This window comes from Chiloscyllium plagiosum, chromosome 39 (assembly GCF_004010195.1).
Source record: "Chiloscyllium plagiosum isolate BGI_BamShark_2017 chromosome 39, ASM401019v2, whole genome shotgun sequence".
Taxonomy (NCBI): domain Eukaryota; kingdom Metazoa; phylum Chordata; class Chondrichthyes; order Orectolobiformes; family Hemiscylliidae; genus Chiloscyllium; species Chiloscyllium plagiosum.
In genome coordinates this window covers 23,174,786-23,194,171 of record NC_057748.1, presented here as the reverse complement: position 1 = coordinate 23,194,171, position 19,386 = coordinate 23,174,786, and the positions used below count along the sequence as shown (strand labels likewise).

Genomic DNA, 19,386 nt, shown 5'->3' with positions numbered 1-19,386 from the left:
GGTGACAACTGGACTCACCTCTTTTTTTCTTTAATTACCTAACTGTACTTTTATTTTTACTTGCAATAGAGGGCATCAATTGGAAAGCAATGTAGCCTCTTGCTCAAGTGGTGCCACAGAGCACAGAAATTCCTGGTTGGGAAAAAAATATAAAGAGTGTGGTGCGTCCACCCCCCAAGGCTCCCAGCCTCATTCCTGATGAAGGGCTTTTGTCCAAAACATCAATTTTCCTGCTCCTTAGATGCTGCCTGACCTGCTGTGCTTTTCCAACACCACACTCTTGACTCTAATCTCCAGCGTCTGCAGTACTCACTTTTGCCCAAAAATATAAAAGGCCCATCTCATTGAGATTCTACCAATTTCAGAGTTAGATAGCGTAAGGAGAATGGAGCTGTTGATGATTCACAGGTAAGAAACTCAATTAGATTATCACGGACCGAGAGAAGACATGACAACAGAAAACCCTGAAAGCTTTTGAGAATATGAGGCCCATAGTCAATTCTCCTAACCAAGTACTTGCCACAGGTTATGTCTCAAATCAGGCCATATATTGTATTCTAAAGGGTGGCACTGTGGCTCAGTGGTTAGCACTGTTGCCTCACAGTGCCAGGGACGCAGGTTCTAATCTAGCCCTGGGCAACTCTCTGTGTGGAGTTTGCACGTTCTCCCCGTGTCTGTGTGGGTTTCCTCTGGGTGCTCCTGTTTTCTCCCACAGTCCGAAGATGTGCAGGTTAGGTGAATTGGCCATTCTAAATAGTCCATAGTGTTAGGTGCATTAGTCAGAGGGAAATGGGTCTGGGTGGGTTACTCTTCGGAGGGTCGGTGTGGACTTGTTGAGCCGAAGGGCCTGTTTCCACACTGTAGGGAATCTAATCTAAATCATTACTTTCTGACAAAAGTCTATGTTCATTTGAATTAATCAATATTAGCTACTTGCACTGCCTCCAAACCATGGATTTGTCACTTGTTCACTGAACTGCTGTCAAAGCAGTTTTAAATTAATAAAATTTAGAAATTCGCTTGCCAATGCTTTGTTAATAATTTACAGTATTTGAATACTCTTCAAAGCATTTGATATTCAAATGTTCCTTTCTGAGCATTCAGTGACCATTGACAAAGTTTTCCATACAGCAAGACTGAGAAGCAGCAGTATAAACATTAAACATTAATATTTTTTATTAAGATAAGCCTTGAGAAATGATTTGGTCTTGAATAACTACAGTTATAGAATCCCTACTGTGCAGATAAAGGCTATTCAGCCCATCAAGTCTGCGCTGGCCCTCTGATCCCACATTTACCATGGCCAATTCACCCAGCCTGCCTCTCCCTAGATACTTCAGGCTAATTTAACAGGGCCAACCCACTTAACCCTTTGGACTGTGGAAGGAAACCCGAATATCTGACTGAAATCCACACAGATGCAGGAGATTGTGCTAACTCCACACAGATAGTTGCCTGAGGTTGGAATGAAACTAGGGTTCCTGATGCAGTGAGGCAGCAATGTGAATCACTGCGCCTTCATGCCATCCATATGAGCATTGTCTATGGTAATAGTTACAGCTGGCACTTCTTTCAACACTGTAGTTGCTTCCATCCTGGTCAGATCAGAGGTATTATTTATCCAGACTGTAACTTCAAGTATGAATAGTCTAAGTAAATGACAGGAACAATAACAATGTGGATTTATGTAGACTCGTTAAAGATATAAAATGACTCAGAGTGCTTCAAAGGTAAATTCCTTAAACAAAATGCGATATTGAGACACAGGCTGGTTTTTTACAATAAGGAAACAACTCTGCAATATCCCAACATGGCATCAGATTGCACATGTAAAAGTAAAACTCCCTTCAATCAGATCCAATTTTCATTTGTGGCATATTCAAAATTTTGTGGGTTTTACATTTTTCAAGAGATGATCTAAAGTAGCGGAGTGCTTTGCAGAGTAAGGGATCCTTCAGAATTGGTCCAACCAAACCTTTGGGACAGGTCAAGTGCATTTTGGAATTATTAAGAGTAGTTATGAATGAATTATTAGCTGTCGTGGCATTTAAATCACTTGGGCCTTTAAAATAAAGACAAGAGCCTGAAGGTTTTTTTGGGAGGTCAGTGTAGAGGTGGCTTGTACCTGTGCAGAATAGAGCAGCCCATGTTGGCTCATACAAAATGGCTGATAAACAACAAGAGGCAGCCTGCCTTAGAATTAAAACACAAGTTGTCTGAGGGGAGATAAACAAAACTAACAATCTATTCCAGCCTTTAATTAAAGAAAATGACAACATCTTTGAATGGACCTACTCAAAGGCCATAAGTACACCATTCCAGACAGTTTTTGATAAGAGCACACTGACATAGAGACAAGCAACCAATCCTGACCTTCATTAATGAAAGAATAATTTTCCCAGTAAATGAATAAGTATCAGGTGCAGGATACAGTCCAGTCAACTCCCTAAGCAGCTATCAGGGCAATAGCTAAGGTTAGTTTGTAGGAAATAGTTGCTTTTTTAAAGTTACTCAGAATATTAAAAAATAGGTTCTAGTTAAAGATTCTTTAGAATCATAGGGACAATTTACAATATAAAATAGATACATATAACCAACATTTAATAAAACTATTAAAGAAAAGCATTTAGACCTCGATGTGAAGTTAACTCGCTTTAGGAAATTACTTCAAGATAGATTGTTCATGGCCCATTATTTACAAAGTCCTGTCAATAAGAGTAGCTGTGTAATTTTACACTGTATAACTAACTTGATAACAAAAGTCCATATTACTAATCTTATAGCAAGTAAGTTAAAAATAACTATCTTTTGTATTTCTTTGTACATATATAATTAGGACAGTGAAAGGTATAAGAAGATTGATTGGCTTTGATAAAATAAAATACAATGAATAACAGAATTCAAACTGTCTCTACCTATAAGCCAGCCCAAGAGACCTGAAGACGTGTATCAATTAACTTTGGAATGGGAATGAATAGGATGCATAGAAAGATCCCAAGGTCTCATGATTATAGTGCCTGTTAAACACCATAAGATCGTAGGAACCTGGGACTGTCCACAGGGATGCCCATCATTGATTAGGTGTTTTACAGGATTGGGAGCATGGATTAGGAGGGAAGGGCTTTATCCACATTGTACATGATCATTGCATTAATGTACAAAATACATTAATGTACAAAAATACTGCTCTTTATTGTACAAGTTAGAGTGTGTCATAGATCTCCTTTCCAAGGCCAGTCTTGGGGGAAGATCCCTTGGCCCTTGGCCCTCTTCCCACATTAACCGGTTTCTGCTTGAATAAACATTTTCCACTTGCCTGAGTTCTGCCTGACCCCTGAGTCTTCATTCCATGTCAGGAGGAAGTGCTCCTATAGTCAGTACTTGCTATTTCACTCAGACTTCAGTCTTAAGTCAAAGGTCAAACATAATAGGACTTCTGCTACGTGACTAAATTCACAGCCTAACATTCCAGTGAGGTGCTGTCAGTTCACAATTTGATCCACAGCTTCAAGTAGTTATAAGTACTTGGTGTTAGACTACCACAGGACAGTCCCAGGTTCCTACGATCTTATGGTGTTTAACAGGCACTATAATCATGAGACCTTGGGATCTTTCTATGCATCTATTCATTCCCATTCCAAAGTTAATTGACACACGTCTTCAGGTCTCTTGGGCTGGCTTATAGGTAGAGACAGTTTCATAAATGTGTTACAGCCCAGAAGGATGTCATTCAGCCCATTGTGTCTGCACCAGCTCTTTGAATGAGCATAATGCCAATCATGACTGTAGAGATTGGAACGAGGTTGGCCAGGTGGATCGTGTTGAATATGAGATCCTTGATTGAAGTTGTTAACTTGGGCCAATGTGTCTCTCACTGTGTCTCACACCTGCACACACACACACCATGGGTGCTGGGGAAAAAATAAGCACTACCGCAGTTAGGCGGTAGTGTGGGGGTTTAAAAAACATTTTTAAAAATAGGAGTGCGAAGGACACTGCTTGAGAAAAAAAAAATAAGCAGAAGAGTCAGAAAACCTCCTCATTGTCGGGACTGGCTCTGAACTAGCTTCTCAGAGTCCATGTACTGTGCATATGTAACTAAAGGGTGCCTTGGTGATGAAATACTGGCCTCAGTGCAGTTATTTCTGTGGCGATGATAGAGGACTCTGGAAGAGCACACTCCTGAAGAACATTTGCTTGCACCAGTCATCTTGGAGTTGAAGTAAGCATTTCTGGCATCGTGCCTTTATTGGGGAAGCTTGACTCTTTAATCCTGCTGTCGAAGATTGGCCACAGTATGTGGAAAGGATGCATTTTTTTTCTGGGGAAATGACATTGGGCTAGATGAAAAGCAATGCTTCATCCTCCTGACAGTTGGGACCCGCAGCATTTTTGATATCAGGAGCCTATCTTTCCCCATGGCACTGGATGTTAAAACCTTTCAAGAGTTGATGGAGTTAATTAAGGAATATTACAACCCCAAACCTCCTCTAATTCTGAGACGCTATCAGCTTTACTCAGCAGTTGGAGAAGCAGTGGAACCCGTATTGGGATTTTTGATGAAGTTAAGACGACTGGCAGCGGCATGTGATTTTGGGTTAACCCGAAAGTGAGCTGCTGAGAGACCATTTGGTATGTGGGATTAATGATGCAAATGCGCCCATCAGCTAAAGCACAACTGGACTTCGAACAGACACCACAACTGGCCTTATCATTAGAAAAGGCGGCAAGTAGAGCATTGTGAACTATTGGAATCCCAAGGTAAGTGGACATTGAGCTTGGGAAACACCAGTTAAGTGTAGGAAATTGCAGGGCTTCATGCAAGACATATCCTGAGCAGAGGGACCCTAGGTCAGCCCACAGCAGAACCGCACAATGAAGCCGAGCCTTGGCCAAACGACTAAACTATTCTTCAGGATTCGGGCCGGCAAGCCATTGTTGTTCCTGCTGGCGTGTACTCAAGACAGAAAAGGAGTCATATAAGGCCTGACTTGAGTAAGAAGACTGATCAATTAGTATCTAGGAGAGTGCACACCCTGAAATGCCCATCTACGTGTGGTTTGGAATAGTTAAATTGCTTAGCAATATTCAAATCCAAACAAAATAAGTGTCTGGTTAAATGGTCACCCAGTTCTCATGGAGGTTAAAATTGGCACAGCTGTATTTGTGGCCGCAGAATCTGTCTTTAACAAGATTCACTCCGGACTCCAACCCTTACATTGGCGCAAGACCATGGCAAGAAAGAATGTATATAGGAGAACAGCTGCAGATTAAAGGTCGGGTCTCCTATGGGGAACACTTGGTGCAGTTACCACTGATTATAGTAAAAAGCTCAGACCCAAGCTTGATGGTTTGGAATTGGTTGAGAAAGATTCAGCTTGATTGGCTCAGCTTTTTTTCAATTGGAAAATGTGTGCCTGAGTGAAGTGCTAATGAAATAGCCAGATGCTTTTCAACAAGGTCTGGGGCTATTAAAGGAGGCAAGGTTACCTTACATGTTAACCAGGAAGCAATTCTGTAATTCTGCAAGGCCAGTCCTGACAGGCAAAAGTAGAGACAGAAATCAGGAGGCTGGAAAGGGAAGGAATCATCAATCCAACACAGTTTGCGGAATGGGTAGTACCAGTCATACCAATTCTGAAGCCTGGTGGCTCAGTTCACCCTTGTGGGCATTTTAAGCAAACAGTATATTGCTTCTTGTGGCTGGATAAATACCCAATCCCTCACATAGAGGACTTGGATGTAAAAGTGGTGGGAGGAGCTGTGCCTCATAAAGCTGGACATGAGCTATGCGTATCAGGCCACTAGGTGAGGAGTCCCAGAAGTATCCCACAATTAATACCATCAGGTTTATACCAATATTCAAGTCTGTCATGTGGGGTATCATCAGTCTGCACCCTTTTCTAGCAGACGTTGGAGAACATTTTACAAGTTCCACCCCAGGTTGTCATATATCCGGTTGGCATGCTAATAACTGGGAAAACAAATAAAGAGCATGTGGAGAAATTGGACACAATGCTTTATTGCTTCTCCCAGGCAGTTGTACACCTTGGAAGAGAAAAATGTGTGCTCCAGACACCCCAAGTGACCAACTTGGACTACAAAGATGACATGACTGGGTTACATCTGTTGGAAGATAAAGATCAAAGGTATCCTGGCTCGCACATCACTTGGGGAGAAGTAAGGTAGATGAACTTAGAGTTAGTACTTGGTTAGTTCTTGGAACTGTGACATTATTGCGATTACAGAGACTTGGCTGAAAGAGGGACGGGATTGTTGGCTAAATGCCCCAGGATTTAGATGTTTCAGGTGTGATAGAAAGGGATGTTAAAGGGATTTGGGAAGTTGCATTAATGGTAAAGGACTATCTCACAGCGATACTAATGGAGGATAAAGCCAAGGAATTGTGCAGTGAGGCAATATGGGTAGAACTCAGGAATAGGAAAGGTGAAATCACAATGGTGGGGGTATACTACAGGCCTCCCAAAAACTATCTGGACATTGAGGAGAAAATATGTAGACAGATTTTGGAAAATGTGAAAACAGCAAGATTGTTGTGGTTGGTGATTTTAACTTTCCCAATATTGACTGGGAATCATGACTTGCTAGGTGCTTGGATGAGGCAGTAATTGTAAAGACCATCCAGGAGGGTTCCTTGACACAGTCAAGGGCAGGGGTTATACTGGACCTGGTTGTGGGAAATGAGTGAAGTTTCAATGCGGGAGCATTTTGGGAATAGTGGCATAATACTGTGAATTTTAAAATACTCATGGATTGGGGAAACAGCAGTCTTTAAGTGAAAATGTTAATTTAGGGAATGATGAGCTTCAACAATATAGGTGTCCCTTGCTATCCAAAACTACAGCGTTTCTATGTAACCATTTATAAGCCAAAATGTTGTAAAGCAAAGAAGCAATTACCAATAATTTATATCAGAAAAAATTTTGAGTGTTCCCAGACCCAAAAAATAACCTACCAAACCAAACCAAATAACACACAAAACCTTAACTGCCTTAACTGCCGTAAAGGACATCGGCAGTTGATGTGGTGGGAGGTACAGGAGACTTGGGTGTCGGAGAGAGAGAAAGAGGGTTATCTATTAACATCTCATTGTCATCTGAATCCATCAGGGCAGGCAGGTCAGTAACATCTACACTTTCTTCAATGTCTGCCGACTTGATGTCAAAGGTCAAGGTTCATCGTCTGCTGTGGCTTGAAATACGACAGTATGCCCCACTGCTTAGCCTCACGCATTTACCTGTCATACAGCTCTTTGTAGACACTCAAAACATTCTGCAAACCTGCCCTAAACCTACGTGCCCTTTCAAAATTAAAGGCACACTTTTCCTCAATCATTGCAGCACTGTCAATCGTAGTGAAAATCTCACACAAGTGCTTCATGCTCAGTTCCTGGATGACTACCCTTTCAGGCCATTGGCTACTGAGTTCGGTTTTTGTTCATATCCTTTCCTCTTGCAATTGCATCAGCTTTTCATCTCTCAGTTCTTGGTCACGGGATGCCTAAACCTCTTCAACATCATCTTCGTTAACTTCCACATCCCTAGCCTTCTTAGCCAAAGTCACTATTGCCGCATTTATTATTGTTGGTTCAAAAACTTTAACATCGTTCACTACTTCAGGACACAGTTTTCTCCATGTGCCATTTCTCATTGAGAAATTACCAATTTTATATTGTACTGTTTTCAGATCTCTCACATATATGCTTCGGAGTTGCCCTGTATCTCAATGGCACTTACAATAAAACACGTCCGATTTTGCATATAGTAAGCCTTAATTGTGGCTATTTGGCCTTCACCACACAAGTGCAACAATGATGTTGTATTCGGCAGTAAGAACACAACACGAATGTTACCGCCATACTCGACAATGCCAGATGGGTGAGCAGTACAATTATCGATAATCACAAGATACCTATTATTTTCTCGACAGTATTTTTCAACAAAAGGACTAATGTATACACTCGTACTCAGAAAAAAATCACTTGGATATTCCAACCACTCGGATGTGAACGAAACAACAGGAATTTGTATTCTTATCAAAGCCTTTAATTGCCCTCAGATTTTCTGAATGGTACATGAGCAGAGGCCTAAGGTCAGCATCACCAATGGCGTTAATATTAGGCATTAGCGTAAACCTGTCCTTAAATGCCTTGAGTCTGTTAACCTGCTTTGCTTCTATCTAAATAAATGTCTTGCTTGGCAATTTTTCCAATGAACTCCAGTTTTATCACAGTTAAACACTTGCTTATACGAATAACCACCTTTTATAATTATTTCTTCAGTTCTTCTGGGAACATTTCGACAACTTCAGTAACAGCCGAAGCACTCCAGTAGCGTTTAAGCTAATGAAGCTGCCCTCGCCTCAACAACCAATCAAATCACTCATGACTACCTTTAAATTCCATTTTCACAACACTTTCATCATCGTCATCCAGTGCTTCAGTTTATTAAAAAGACTGACTGATACCTCCTTAAGAATAATATACCTTAACGGAACACCACACTTTGTACATCCATCAATCCAGTCAAGCAATAGACTTCCCATTTTATCCATTACTGGATGCCAACTAAAAGAGGCCACTTTGCAACTAGCAGAACCAATAGTAACTTCAGCAGCTTTCAAGATTCTTTCTCTCTGCGTGTAATGAATGGTGGACCCAGGCAAGTTCAACACACCCACACGAAAGCTTAATTACATCCAGTTTTACGCTAAGCGCAACAGCCTTACGAGCTTTGCTAGGCTTTTCTGATACTTTAGGATACATCTTGCTAACAGATGCACAAAATAAATCGAGATAAAGCACAGATGCTCACAGACACAGTTCAAAGCTATGGTGGCTTGATGCTGAGATGCTGAGTGTAGTTCCTGGCGAAAGCATTTGGCGATGCCACTCTCGCTGTGCACACTTTTTCATAAAAGCGAAAATCCTCTTTCGGTTAGCAAAAACAGTTATTAAAGTTTATGGCTAGGGCAAGGGGACATAGCTTTAAATTGAGTGGTGATAGATATAGGACAGATGTCAGAGGTAGTTTCTTTACCCAGAGTGGTAGGGGCGTAGACCATACTGCCTGCAATAGTAGGAGAAAGTGAGGACTGCAGATGCTGGAGATCAGAGCTGAAAATGTGTTGCTGGAAAAGCCCAGCAGGTCAGGCAGCATCCAAGGAGCAGGAGAATCGACGTTTCGGTCATGAGCCTTCTTCAGGAATGAGGAAAGTGTGCTCAACATGCTAAGATAATAGGTAGGGAGGAGGGACTTGGGGGAGGCCTATCACCCTCACCTTAATCTCCTTCCACCTATCGCATTTCAAGCACATCATCTTCCGCCTAGGAACCCGCCAACCACAAGGGATGAACTCAGATTTCTCCAGTTTCCTCATTTCCCCTCCCCTCAACTTGTCTCAGTCCCAACCCTCGAACTCAGCACCACCTTCCTAACCTGCAATCTTCTTCCTGACCTCTCCGCGCCCACCCCCACTCCGGCCTATCACCCTCACCTTAACCTCCTTCCACCTATCGCATTTCCAATACCCCTCCCCCAAGTCCCTCCTCCCTACCTTTTATCTTAGCCTGCTTGGCACACTTTCCTCATTCCTGAAGAAGGGCTCATGCCCGAAACGTCGATTCTGCTGCGTTTTGCCTGCAATAGTAATAGACTTGCCAACTTTAAGGACATTTAAATGGTCATTGGATAGGCATATGGACAAGAATAGAATAGTGTAGGTTAGATGGGCTTCATTTTGGTTTCACAGGTCAGTGAAAAATTGAGGGGTGAAGGACTTGTATTGCACTGTAATGTTCTATGTTCTAACGTAGGTCTTTTGTAAAAGTGAATTGGTGTAAAGTGAACGTTCGAAAAGCAGGGGATACCTGTATTAGACAGGAACTGCAGAATGTTGTTTGGAGGTGGCTGTTTGAGGGCAAATCTACATCAGAAATGTGGAAGCATTTCAAACGGCATTTGATAAGAATTCAGGAACGGTCAGAAAGTGAAAGGAAGCATACATAGGTCTAGGGGGATGGGAACTGATGAAGCCCTTGAAGTATATAAGGAAAGTAGGAAAGAACTTAAACAAGTAAGTAGAAGGGCTAAAGGCGGACATTAAAATACCAAAGAGAAGGATTGGTGGATGATGATCTCAAAGAAGGGAGTGTCAAGTTTCTAAGGCAAGTTGCTATTAAAAAGGAAGAGAAACTGCAAAAAGTTGCATCATAAAGAGACTTTGGGATACTTGTACGTGAAATACAGAAAGCTAGCATATAGGTGCAGCCAGTAATCAGGAAGGCTAATGGAATATTGACCCTTACTTCAAGATGCTTGGAGCATAAGAGTTGGAAAATCTTATTATAATGGTATAAGGCGATGAGCCAACATCCAGAGTACTCTGAGCAGTTAATATGCCTTTAATTCAGGAAAGAAACCATTTCATTGGAGGCAGTTCAGAGACGGTTCACTACAATGATCTCTGGTCAGGGGGTGTTGTCTTATGAACAAAGGCTAAACAGGTTGGAACTTTACTCCTTTTAAATGCTGAGAGCATGTTTCCTTTCATTTCGCAGAATAAAGGAATGTCAATGTAAGACTGAAATGAGGAGGAATTTCTTCTGTCAGAGGGCTGAGAGTCTTTGGAACTCCTTGCAACAAAGAGCTGTTGCAACTTAGATTTAAGTCTTAGATAGATAGCTTTTGGATCAGTCAAGGGTTCTGGGGGAAAAGGGTAAGAAAGAGGACATGAGAAATGTTAGATCAGCCATTATTTTATTAAATAGCAGAGCAGGCTTGAGTGTGGAATGGCCTACAGCTGTTTCTGTTCCTTATAGTCTTAAAATTGCTATTTAAAAATTGTTTTGGAACAGAGGACCAGGAGCAGGTCATTCAACCTGTCGAGCCTGCTCCAGCTTTCAACAAAATCATTGTTGAGCATCCAATTCAATGCCCATCCCACACTATCCCCACATCAAATAACAGAACATAGAACAGTACAGCACAGTACAGGGTCTACGGCCCACGATGTTGTGCCAAACATTTATCCTAATCTAAGATCAATCGAACCTACACGCCCCTCTATTTACTTCCGTCTTTATGCTTGTTCAGCAATCGCTTAAATGTCCCTCATGTCTCTGACTCTATGACCATAGAACAAATGTTATTGGTATTTTGATATCCCCAAATCTCTACCTGAAGCATAATTGGCTCAGCTTCCACCACTCTCTGGGGTAGAGAGCTTTGAAGATTCACAACTTCTGTGTTAAAGAAATCTTCCTCTCATCTCAATAGCTTCCTCTTTAGTTTGAAACTCTGTTCCCTATTCTAGATTCCCCAATCAGTGGAAACATCTTGCCTGAATTTACCCAGTCTATACCTTTAAGTATTTTGTAGATTTCAATAAGATCATCTCTCATTCTTTGAAACTCGACAGCATACAAACCTAATTTGCTCAATCTCTTTTCATGTGACAGTTCTGGCATGCTGGTAATAAACCTGGTAAACCTGCCACTCTCTCTGTGGCAATAACATCCTCCTTGAAATAAAGGAACTTAAACTAAACACAGCATTCCAAATGTGGTCTAATTTTATATGTGGTCAATTTTATACAATTGAATCAAAACATTGCTACTTTCATACTCAAATCATTTGTGTTATAGACTAATATAATATTAGCCTTCCCAATTGCCTGCATGTTAACCTTCAGTGACATATTGACCAAGACACGTAAATCCTTTGTACTCTTTCTAACCTCTCACCAGTTTAGAAGTCCTCAGCACATCTATTCCTCCTACCAAAGTGGATAGCCTCACATTTTTCTATGTTATATTCCACGTGCTACATTCTTGCCCATTCCAGATCCTTTGTTCTGTCCTGCTGCTGGGTCTTTCACTTGCTGCAATATGTAGCAGTGTGCTGCAAAACTTGAAAGAGATTGGGTGCTCAAATTCTCTTCAGAACATAGAACAGTACAGCACAGTACAGGCCCTTCGGACCTCAATGTCGTGCCAACCTTTTGTCCTACTCTGAGATCAAACTAACCTACATACCCTACGTAAGATATGTTACTGGAGTCTGACGTCTTTTAAGAACTGTTATTCAACAAGTTATGAATTATTTGCACTCTTAGACTTGATAAGAAGTCTGCACAGCATTAATTTCAGCGCCTGTCTACCATGTGCCCTTACCATTTACATAGTTCAATATTAACCCTTTACAATACATTGACCGATGTAATTTCACCCTTTGTTCCTTATCTCTCATCAAATGGATTCTGGAACCTTCTCCTGCACCTTTTAAATGATATTCATACAGTTATTTTCTCTGTTCCTTTCTATGTAGATGTGATCTGATTAAATGAGTATTTTCAGCATTTTCTGTTTTTATTTCAGATTCCTAGAATCTGCAGACTTTGCTATTGTGTTGTTCCAGATAAATCTTATTACTTAGATTGTATAGTCATTGGGTCAGGTGCTATGAGCTGAATTGCACACTACAACTTAGATCTTCCATTTAAAGGAATCTACCAGTCCAGTCTACATTTGGAAATGCATTCAAACAATAGCTGTAGCATTTTATGGAATCCTGTAAAATCTTTGAGATCTACAGAACATTACAGTGCAGTAAAGGCCCTTTGGCCCTCAATGTTACGCCGACCTGGAAAACTAATCTGAAGCCCATCTAACCTACACTATTCCATTATCATTCATACACTTATCTAATGACCATTTAAATGCCCTTAAAGTTGGTGAGTCTACTACTGTGACAGGCAGGGAATTCCACTCCCTTAGTACACTCTGAGTGAAGAACCTACCTCTGACATCTGTCCTATATCTATCACCCCTCACTTTAAAGTTATGTCCCCTCGTGCTAGCCATCACCATCCGGGGGAAAAGGCTCTCACTGTCCACCTTATCTAATCCTCTGATCACCTTGTATGTCTCTATTAAGTCACCTCTTAACCTTCCTCTCTCGAATGAAAACAGCCTCATTCCCTCAGCTTTTCCTCATAAGACCTTCCCTCCATACCAGGCAATATCCTGGTAAATCTGCACCCTTTCCATTGCTTCCACATATAATGCAGCGACCAGAACTGTATGCAATACTCCAAGTGCAGCCACACCAGAGTTTTGTACAGCTACAACATAACCTCATGGCTCCAAAACTCAATCCCTTTACCAATAAAAGCTAACACACCGTACAGCTTCTTAACAACCCTATCAACCTGGATGGCAACTTTCAGTGATCTATACACATGGACATTGAGATTTCTCTGATCATCAACACTACCAAGGATCTTACCATTAGCCCACTACTCTGTATTCCTGTTACTGCTTCCAAAGTGAATCACCTCACCCTTTTCCTCATTAAATGCCATTTGCCAACTCTCAGCCCAGCTCTGCAGCTTATCTATGTATCTTTGTAACCTGCAACATCCTTCCACACTGTCCACTACTCCATCTACTTCAGTATCATCCACAAATTTACTAACCCATCCTTCTACACTCTCATCTAGGTCATTCATAAAAATGACAAACAGCAGTGGCCAAGAAAACAGATCCTTGTAGTACACCACTAATAACTGAATTCCAGGATGAATATTTCCCATCAACCACCACCCTCTCCCTTCTTTCAGCCAGCCAATTTCTGATCCAAACCACTAAATCACTCTCAATCCCATGCCTCCATATTTTCTGCAATAGCCTATCGTGGGGAACATTATCAAACATTTTACAAAATTTTTGATGAGGGTAAAACATCAACCACTTTACCCTCATCCACCTGTTTGGTCATCTTCTGAAAGAACTCAATAAGGTTTGTGAGGCACAACTATCCTTCACAAAACCATGTTGGGTATCCCTAATCAAATGATTCTTTTCTAGATGATTATAAATCCTATCTCTTATAATCCTTTCCAACACTTTACCCACAAGCGAAGTAAGGCTCACTGGTCTATAATTATCAGGGTTGTCTCTACTCCCCTTCTTGAACAAGGGGACAACATTTGCTATCCTCCAGTCTTCTGGCATTGTTCCTGTAGACAATGACGATATAAGGATCAAACCCAAAGGCTCAGTAATCTCCTCCCTAGCCTCCCAGAGAATCCTAGGATATATCCCATCCAGCCCAGGGGCTTTAACTATTTTCACACTTTCCAGAATTGCTAACACCTCCTCCTTATGAACTTCCATCCCATCTAGTCTAATAGCCTGCATCTCGGTATTCTCCTTGACAACATTGTCTTTTTCCTGTGTGAATACTTATGAAAAATATTCATTTAGTGCCTCTCCTATCTCCTCGGACTCCACGCACAACTTCCCACTACTGTCCTTGACTTGTCTTCATCTTACTCTAGTCATTCTTTTATTCCTGACATACCTATAGAGAGCTTTCAGGTTTTCCTTGATCCTATCTGCCATAGACTTCTCATGTCCCCTCTTGGCTCTTCTTAGCTCTCTTTTTAGATCCTTCCTGGCTAACTTGCAACTCTCAAGCACCCTAACTGAGCCTTCACGTCTCATCTTTAAATAAGTCACCTACGTCCTCTTAACAAGGGATTCAAACTTCCTTAGTAAATCACAGTCCCCTTGCTTGACCATTTCCTCCCTGCCTGACAGATACATACTTAGCAAGGACACACAGTAGCTGTTCCTTGAACAAGCTCCACATTTCAATTGTGCACATTCCCTGCAGTTTCCTCCCTCATCCCTCATCCCCCCCAGCTATAAGTCTTGCCCTGCAATATATTCCTATCCCTAAAGTAAATGTAACCAAATTGTAGTCGCTATCATCAAAGTGCTCATCTGCCTCCAAATCTAACACCTGGCCTGGTTCATTACCCTGTACCAAATCCAATGTGGTTTCGCCTCTTGTTGGTCTGTCTACATACTGTGTCAGGAAACCCTCCTGCACACATTGGACAAAAACTGACCCATCTACGGTACTCAAACTATAGTGTTTCCAGTCAATATTTGGAGAGTTAAAATCCCCCGTAACAATTACCCTGTTAAGTTTGCTAGGATCCCATTCTACACATTGTCTCATTCCCTTTTAAGAGTTGTGACTAAATCTGCTTTCATCAGCCCTTGAGCCAATGCATTCTAGTTTATAACTTAAAAAGAAGTTCCTCAACTCACTAATGGTCCTTTTGCTGTTTCGGTTCTTTTATCTGAAGCCTATGCTAATAGTCTAGTGCAGCACTTTTGAAGGTGTTTTCATTCATATGTGATGTTAACTAACATCCCATCTGCTCTCATTTGATTTGATTTATTGTAGTTATGTGTACCTAAGTACAGTGAAAAGCTTTATTTGCGAGCAGTACAGTCAGATCATACAAAGCAAGGACATACAGATCGTAAAGTGTTTCGACTGAATGAGGCAGAAGATTGCACTGCATAGGAGGTGCATGAGGCAAGATCAACATTGTTTGAAGTTAGAAAGTCCATTCATCAATTTAATAAAGGCAGGGAAGAAGCTGCTCTTGAACTTGTTGCTGCATGTATTCAAGCTTCTGTATCTTCTGCCTGATGGAAGAGATTGTAGGACAGCATTACTGGGGTGGAAGGGGTCTTTGATGTTAGCAGTATTTTTGTGACAACGAGAAGTGTAAATGGAGTCCATGGATAGGAGGTTGGCTTCCGTGATGGTCTGGGCTCTGCACATAACTTTTTGTGTTTCTTACAGTCCTGAGCAGAGCCGCTATGCAGCCAAATTATATGCTTTTTATGGTGCATCTGTAAAAGTTGGTGAGGGTCCTTATGGATATGCCAAATTTCATAAGCTGCCTGAGGAAGAAGAGGCTCTTGACTGCCACATCTAATCTAATTGTGAAGTCCAGGACACGTTGTCGGTTATTGTCGCTCCTGGGAACCTGACACTCTCAACCCTCTCAACTTCTGCTACATTGATATAGATGGGGGGGGGTGTTCTGCTCCTTTCTTTATGAAGTGAATGATCAATTCTTTTTTGCTTTGCTGATGTTGAGAGAAAGTTGTTATCATTGCCCCAAGACACCAAACCCTCTCTCTTCTTTCTATATTCTGGCTCGTCATTGTTCGATACATGTCCTACCATGGTGGCGTCATCAGCAAACATGGAGATGATGTTCATTCAGAATTTGGCAACAGTCGTGAATGTACAGAGGATACAATAGTACACCCTCACAGGTGAACATAAAAGATTCCCATGCTACCCCTTTGAAGAACAGGAGGGGAGTTAGCCTCTGTTATGTAGCCCTCAATGCATATCCTAAAAGCAGATTGTCAGATCTTTACTACATTGCTGCTTGTGGGAGCTTGCTCTGAACTAATTGACTGTTATGTTTCCAAAATTGCAACAGAGATTGTGCTTAATTTTATTGGCTGTAAAATGTCTTCAAAGGAGCAGGAGAATCGACGTTTCGGGCATAAACTCTGATCTCCAGCATCTGCAGTCCTCACTTTCTCCTGTAAACAAGAGGTCATACCTGAGAAATTCTTTTTGTTTCCTTTCCTTTCATTTTGAAATCAAGCTGAATCTTGAATCACAGATCAACCATGATCTTGCATGAGATATTGGTGTTGTTGGCAAGGCCAGCATTTGGTTGACCACCCCTAGTTGCCCTTGATCTGACTCCTTCTCTAGGTCATTTTAAGAGAAGAGTTACGTGAAAACCAGATTGCTGTGGGTTTGGAGTCATATGTAAACCAGGCCAGGTAAGGACAACAGATTTCCTTCTCCAAAGGGCCAGATGGGATTTTACAACAATGGTTACATGATTCCTTTCCCCCCAACAATGATTCACATCCAGTACAAGGGGAAAACCAGGGGTTAAAATCCTAGAAGCAAGTGTCACTGTTTCTGGGTTGCAACTAATTTCTAGGTCTCAGATATAAATGCAGTTGGAAAGACAATCTATGGATGCATTGCAAACTATTCTACCCTGCTGCTATCTTATCTGGATGACATGTCACTCAGTTTAAAATCAGAGTGGAGGGAAGAGAGGAAAATAAACAAGAAAATAAACAAGGACTCTCTGCATCAATGTTGGCCAAAAGATAATATTTAAAATATGGACATAAAGCCTCAAATATCCATCTACTGCTTATTTCAAGTCATTTTTGTAAATAAAAAATACTTGCCAAGTCTATGATGACTTTCATTGAGAATGGCATGAAGGAGAATATTCTAACAAGGATACTGTGGTCCTGTTAAATAATGGTCCATGTTAACCAGAAGTAATATTAAATCTAAACATTTACATACTTACAAGCATCTTTCAGTTGCTTCCAAGTCTGTCCAAAGATGTAAACACCATAGAAAGAACAATTAATAACCATCCATGTTTCCTTTTAAACTTGAAATATTAACTCCTTCTCAGGCCAAAGATCTGCCATGCAGTTCCATCACTTTCTGCTTTCATTCCATGTTCACTTTACCTCGTACTTGTATATCAGCAGAAAGCCATTCAGGAAACAATGTTGAAATACCTTCTGGGTTCTGCATGTGAACTAACAAAACTTGACAATTTCCTTTTCAAACTTAGCAGGACTGAACTAAGCTGTCCTTCTGAATTCCCAGTCTTCAGTGTTTCTACTTCCTCTCTGCATTTCTGATGAATCACACGGTTTCGGTAACATTGCAAGATCCAAATAGCAGAAGTCAAATAATGCAATGTTTCCTGATCATCATTGGGGCTGAAAATTGCTTCTAACCCTGCACTACATTTAATCATTGCACTAATTTTGGTGGGAAGAAATAAAGAAAAACATAATTTCTAAATGGTGAGTGATTACTTTATCTCTGAGATACAGAGGGATGTGTGTGCCCTAGTGTATGAATTACAAAAATCTAGGTAACGTACAGGTGCAGCAAGGAATCAGGAAAGCTTATAAAATGTTATCATTTACTGTGAGGGGAATTGAATATAAAAGTATAGATAAAGCTTATGCTTCAGTGATACAGGGCATTGGTAAGACCACGTCTGGATTAGAATTTAGAACATAGAACTGGGCGGCACGTGGCACAGTGGTTAGCACTGCTGCTTCACAGCGCCAGAGACCCGGGTTCAATTCCCGCCTCAGGCGACTGACTGTGTGGAGTTTGCACGTTCTCCCCGTGTCTGCGTGGGTTTCCTCCGGGTGCTCCGGTTTCCTCCCACAGTCACAAAGATGTGCAGGGTCAGGTGAATTGGCCATACTAAATTGTCCGTAGTGTTAGGTAAGGGGTAAATGTAGGGGTATGGATGGGATTCGCTTCGGCGGGTCGGTGTGGACTTGTTGGGCCGAAGGGCCTGTTTCCACACTGTAATCTAATCTAATCTAATCTAACTGTACAGCACAGTACAGGCCCTTTGGCCCATGATGTTGTGCTGAGCATTTATTTTAATCTAAGATCAACCTAACCTACACACCCCTCAATTTACTGCTGTCCATGTGTTGTCATAGTCACTTAAATGCCCCAATGACTCTACTACTACTGCTAGCACCTGCACGCACCCACCACTCTGCGTTAAGAACTTACTTCTGTCATCTCCGATCACCATAAAATTATGACCCCTCATGACAGCCATTTCTGCCCTGGGGAAATCTCTTTGGCTGCCTACTCTATCTATGCCTCTCATTACTTTGTACACCTCTATCAATTCACCTCTCTTCCTTCTTCTTTCCAGTGTGAAAACCCTAGATCACTCAACCTCTCTTCATAAGACAAGCCCACCAATCCAGACAGCATCCTGGTAAATCTCTTCTGCACCCTCTCTAAAGCATTTATATTCATCTTTATAAATGAGGAGACCAGAACTGGACACAATATTCCAAGTGTGGTCTAACCAGGGCTTTATAGTGCTGCAGCAAAACCTTGCTGTTCTTAAATTCAATCCCCCTGTTAATGAAAGCTAAAACAACATACGCCTTCTTAACAAATCTAACAACTTGGGTGGCAACTTTGAGGGATCGGTGTATGTGGCCCCCAAGATCCCTCTGTTCTTCCACACTGTTAAGAATCCTGACTTTAACCCTGTATTCAGCATTCAAATTCCACCTTCCAAAATGAATCACTTCGCACTTATCCAGGTTGAACTCCATCTGTCACTTCTCAGCCCAGCTCTGTATCCTATCAATGTCTTGTTGTGGCTTGCAATAGCCCTTGGCACTATCTACACCACCGACCTTTGTATCATCGGCAAACTTACTAACCCATCCTTCCACTTATAAAAACTACAAAGAGCAGAGGCCCAAAATCAGATCCCTGCGGGACACCACGGGTCACCGGCCTCCAGGCAGAATACTTTCCATCCACTACCACTCACTGTCTTCTTTACACCAGTCAATTCTATATCCAGACAGCCAAATTTCCCTGTATCCCATACCTCCTAATTTTTGAATGAGTTTAGAGTGGGGAA

General features: G+C 41.5%; 1 protein-coding gene across 6 annotated transcripts in view; it reads right to left on the bottom strand.

The window, feature by feature from the left end:
• LOC122542348 (NACHT, LRR and PYD domains-containing protein 3-like) overlaps positions 1–17,555 on the bottom strand; it is a 148,511-nt gene extending 130,956 nt beyond the window's left edge. For 4 of the 6 annotated variants that reach the window (XR_006309781.1, XR_006309782.1, XM_043680034.1 and 1 more), the window contains exon 1: positions 17,254–17,555. The gene's annotated coding sequence lies outside the window, so the exon portion shown is untranslated. Of the gene's footprint in view, positions 1–18; positions 133–17,249 lie in introns of all 6 variants that reach the window. The other 2 variants (XM_043680032.1, XM_043680033.1) reach the window with 2 other exon arrangements.
• Between the last annotated feature and the right edge of the window lie 1,831 nt (positions 17,556–19,386).